The sequence below is a fragment of the Rhinatrema bivittatum genome, chromosome 16 (genome assembly GCF_901001135.1).
Source record: "Rhinatrema bivittatum chromosome 16, aRhiBiv1.1, whole genome shotgun sequence".
NCBI lineage: Eukaryota > Metazoa > Chordata > Amphibia > Gymnophiona > Rhinatrematidae > Rhinatrema > Rhinatrema bivittatum.
This window is the reverse complement of record NC_042630.1, coordinates 33,014,405-33,019,743: the sequence shown is the minus strand read 5'-3', so window position 1 is coordinate 33,019,743 and position 5,339 is coordinate 33,014,405. Positions and strand designations below refer to the sequence as shown.

General features: G+C 44.1%; 1 pseudogene; it reads left to right on the top strand.

Annotated features, from left to right (window-relative positions):
* The first annotated feature begins 361 nt into the window (after window positions 1–361).
* Window positions 362–4,992, top strand: LOC115077487 (annotated as a pseudogene).
* Window positions 4,993–5,339: the final 347 nt, after the last annotated feature.

Here is a 5,339-nt window from a genome sequence, read left to right as displayed (position 1 = left end):
GAGTCCGCAACATGCAAATGCATGATGATGGCCCTATTAGTCATTCCCGTGCGATACAGAAAGCAAAATGTGCAGCCAAGCCGCACATTTTACTTTCAGAAATTAGCGCCCACCCAAAGGTAGGCGTTAATTTCTGCCCGTACCAGGAAAGTGCACAGAAAAGCAGTAAAAACTGCTTTTCTGTGCACCCTCCGACTTAATATCATGGCGATATTAAGTCGGAGGTCCCGAAAGTTAAAAATAATTTAAAAAAAAATAAATGTAAAATCGTCCTGCAGCTCGCGGGTTGAAAACCGGACGCTCAATTTATCCGGCGTCCGGTTTCCGAACCCGTGGCTGTCAGCGGGTTTGAGAACCGACGCCGGCAAAATTGAGCGTCAGCTGTCAAACCCGCTGACAGCCGCCGCTCCTGTCCAAAAAGAGGCGCTAGGGACGCGCTAGTGTCCCTGGCGCCTCTTTTTACCGCGGGCCCTAATTTGAATAATTTCTTTTTCTGAATTGCGCTCACAGGAGAGTGACCTGTGCGCGTGCTGGGACAGCGGGCGAGTGCCTGCTCTCCCGTGATTTTTACTGTATCGGCCTGTGTGTCAGGATCAGTAAGAGCCTCCGACCTTTGGCTTCAAGAACATTAACGTGGTGTTCCCTCATCACTTCTGTAGCACTACTAGAGGTACTCAGCCTTGTACTGATACACAGAAGGGGAGGACCCTGCTCAGAGGAGCTTACAAGCTAGTCAAGGCACACAGACAAGACAAATAAGAGGTTTCAGGAAACACATTTATTGCAGAGAGTATATTCTGTCCAGTTTCTTGAGGGCTGTAAAGATTTTCTAGTGAGTTGGTTCTAAAGCCAAATCATATAATAATAATTATGATGTTTCCTGTAGCTGCAGAGATCTAAAGACATTCACAGTGAACGGCACTTGGTGAGACAGAATTTGACAATAAATTCCTAAACTTATGAAGAATCATAAAATATGTGTAGAACATGTGTGACAAATGCTGACAATTTACTTTATCTTCAATTATTTTGGGTTCCCAAAACAGAACCTTTTCCTAAATGTCTGGCCGGAGAGCCTGACTTCCTGCCAGGCCCTTCCCTCCCCCTCGCTCATCTCGGGAGCTCCTCCCCTCACATAGACACATCAGAGATCACGGCAGATAAGGATCCTAGGCCCATTTAGTTTTCTGGTTTTCCTATACAGTTTTTTATGGGTTTTTTTTTCTGCATTTGATTTTTAGAGGTACCATTATAGATGTTGTTATTTTTGGCTCAATTTTTATGTGGATAGATTGTTAGATTTTGACACTGTTTTTTAAATTATTTATTTACTTTAGTATACTCCTTTCCTGGTCACTCCCCCCCCCCCCCGGAAAAAAAGCACCACCCCGCACATTAATTGGATGTAACTTGTGGGATCTCTTATAAATGCAAGCCTTACAATCCTTGGAACTTGAAAAACACACGTGCAGCCACCTCTGGGATGGAAAATCTAGAACCCAATGTTTTGTTGCCGGAGCTACCCGACAGATTCTGATTTAAAAAAAATTGATCAGCACTGTTTCACTAGGCTGTGATATGTGTTGAGTCTCAGGGAGGTAGTGATTTGATAGAGAGCTAGAAGGACCTGCCACTTTATTCACTTTGGAAAGCTTTGTATGCTAATTTACCAACGGGCCGATGCAGTAAAAATGCGGGAGAGCAGGCGAACGCCCGCTCTCCCGGCACGCGCACAGGCCACTCTCCTGTGCGCATGATTCAGTATCTTAATTTATTTTAATTAGGGCCGGCGGTAAAAGGAGGCGCTAGGGACACTAGCGCGTCCCTAGCGCCTCTTTTGTGATGGAAGTGGTGGCTGTCAGTGGGTTTGACAGCCGACGCTCAATTTTGCCAGCGTCGGTTCTCGAGCCCGCTGACAGCCACGGGCTCGGAAACCGGACGCCAGCAAAAGTGAGCGTCCGGTTTTCGACCCAACAGCCGCGGGCCCATTTTAAATTTTTTTTTTAAATTTTTTACTTTTTTAAACATTCAGGACCTCCAACTTAATATCGCCATGATATTAAGTCAGAGAGTGCACAGAAAAGCACTGGTGCCCGGAGAAATTAGCACCTACCTTTGGGTAGGCGCTAATTTCTGAAAGCAAAATGTGTAGCTTGGCTGCACATTTTACTTACTGAATCGCGCGGGTATACCTAATAGCGCCCACAACATGCATTTGCATGTTGTGGGCGCTATTAGGTTGGGGGGGGTTGGACACGCGTTTTGAACACGCTATTACCTCTTACTGAATAAGGGATAAAACTAGCGTGTCCAAAACGCGCGTCCAAATGCCGGCTAACAGTGCGCTCCGATGGAGCGCACTGTACTGTATCGGCCCGCAAGATAGCACTGAAAAGGCACTGATTTACCAAAGCAGCGCTCACTGCACTGATAATACTGAAAAGGTACTGATGTAACAAAGGAGCGCACACTGCACTGATAATACTGAAAATGCACTGATTTACCAAAGGAGTGTACACTGCATTGATAACACTCAAAAGGGCTCAATGGACCATGGGACGCACCCAGCAACAATAACTCTGAATTCCTGTGTTTTTCAACTAAAGCAGACTTTATAGATCAAGGCATCACTTGCTAAAAAAAAAAACCCTGGAGGAAGTCCAGCTTCCCAGTTCTTACAGATAGAGCATGGTGGAGCCTTCTGTCTCTGGATCAGAAATTCCTAGAAGCCACCATTATGAGGGAGGGAGGGAGGGAGTGACTGCTGCAGCGTCTTGGTGTGGCATCGGTAACATGTTTACGTGAGGCCCAGAGATTGATACACACCCTGATGGGAATCCCAGCACTGTAACAGGAGGCTTATTAATGAAATTATGTCAGCAGCCTCCCAAGATGCTGAGAGAGCGGCATTATTGTCTTACAACAGACAGAAAAATAGCTGTGTGCCTGTGTGCGTGTTTATAAAAACTTTCTCTAGGTAACTTTTCATATTTAACGCAGCAGTGCTACATGGCTTTCTCAGCTAGCCTTTTAGGGGTAAATTGGTTTTAAGACCCTTGCTTTCTTTGTGATTTTATTTTTTTATAGTTTGTAAGGGAAGGGGAGTTTGTTTTAAAGATGTGGGTTATCTAGGGTTTTTTGGTTTTCAGCAGGTCTTTGGAAAGTGAATATCTTTGGCTGTCTGTTTTTGCTTCCCATGTTTTGTCTGACCTATAACAAGGGTTTGGATTGACTGGATTTAGTTATTTTGATTTATGAAGTACTTGTATCTTTATTTTTATTTTACAGTTTATTATTTTGAATGTTTGTTTTATGACGATGATTGTTTTTTTGTATTAGAGTTGTAGATTTAATATTGTAGTGAGCCATCTTGGATATTGTAAAATTGTATGATGCGATATAAATGATGACGATGATTCCTCCTGCTGGAAAGCTGAAGTTTGCCAAGAATCAGAAATTAGCACATTTAGATAGTCACCAGTTCCTTCAGATGAAACCTCCTTGCCAACCGGAGATGCCTCATCCTTCATGCTTCTTTCTAAAAACCAAGTTTATGACGTTTTCTTGGCTTGTGTTACAGCACATTCAGTGATGTCAACCCGTCAGTAAACTGACCGCACTTTTCTCAAATATGTAAGTGTTCCCACCAACTTTAGCCAGAGTCGTTGCAAGCTTGACGCTGTTTTAAAAGGCTTTGCATTTTATTTTGTTGCATAGATTAATCCACTGCAGTTATCAGTTTCAAGCTCCCTGAAGAAGGGGTAAAAGCAACTCCGAAACACTGCAGTGTCGGAAGAAGTAAGCATCGCCGCATTGTGGAAGATTCACTCTTAGATAAGTGCACTGTTATAGCCCCGGCCAGGGGAATTCTTGAACTATGTACACAAGAACGAGACCCATGATTAGAAAAGCCCGGCGCTTCAAAAGGCTTAACGCAAGCCATAAGCTGTAAAGGGCATCGTTCTTACACTTATGTAAATCCTGCAGAGGCCGATATATATATAGCGGAATATTTTCTACTTAGTTTTGACTCAAGCATTTCACGCTATTCATCGGGTATTTTATTTTATTTTTATTTATTTGTGTTTTTCTATACCGGCATTCACGGGAGTACGTATCATGTCGGTTTACATAAAACAAGGGGTGATCAATACATTATAACTACATAACTAAAACATAAGAGTATACATTACAGGAGTATAAACAAGTGCACGGAAGAGAAAGTTACAATAAAACAGGGGTTATTCTAACTGGGATTAGAGTTAAAGGAAAGTATTACTTTTTTCTTTCTAAAAACTAACATCGACCTTTAGTGAGATCCATATGGAGGAATAATCCACAAAGACAAAACCATTTGAACCTCGTGGGTGCAAAATGCAGCCGACTCCAACTGCGGACCAGATGAGGCCGGAGAATGTCCTGAAAAGTCAAACCTGGAACACGTGCAGCCACCTCCTGCCCCACAGCCTCTTTGTAACGGGAGATTTACCACTTGTGCTGATCACAAAGATGTGCCTTAGCAAACCCGAGCTAAGAACTGTTCCAGGACGGTGATCCTGGGCTCCTCTGAGATGGGCTCGTCTGCCATTGTGTCCTGCTTTTTCAATGGCAAGTTCGAGGCTGTTCACCATACGTTTTACTCAACCTACTGGGAGGTGCACCAGTTGGACAACCTGGGCATGTCTGGTAATCACCCATGCATAGACTCTCCATCCTGACAGGTGATGTCCTCAGCTCAGACAACTGAGACGCTGGGGAGATGCAGCACCTGCAGCAGATCACCAAAACCAAGTCCTGCCTGCAGAACATGTTCAAGGAGGACGTGGACCTTCCCCTGATGATTTGCAGCAACCAGGGTGGATGAAACGTCTACCATGGCAGCACCACGAAATTGAGCAACTGTTGGCTAGCAGCACGTGCGCCTACTACAAGATCTCAGCCACGAAGAGCAACATGGGTGGCATGTTTCAGGAGCTCTCAACCTCATTCTAACCAAAATGTAAACCCTTATTCCAATCCTAACCCTAACTCAAAGTCACCCTCATCCTAACTCTAACCCAAACACGCACCCTGATCCCTAACCAAAACCCCAAATCCTAATCCTGACTCTACTCTAACCCATAAGAACATAAGAACATAAGAAAATGCCATACTGGGTCAGACCAAGGGTCCATCAAGCCCAGCATCCTGTTTCCAACAGTGGCCAATCCAGGCCACAAGAACCTGGCAAGTACCCAAAAACTAAGTCTATTCCATGTAACCATTGCTAATGGTTAACCTAATGGTTAACCTTCAAAGCTTAACCCTAACCCAAACCCTAATCTTAATCTCTAAACTTA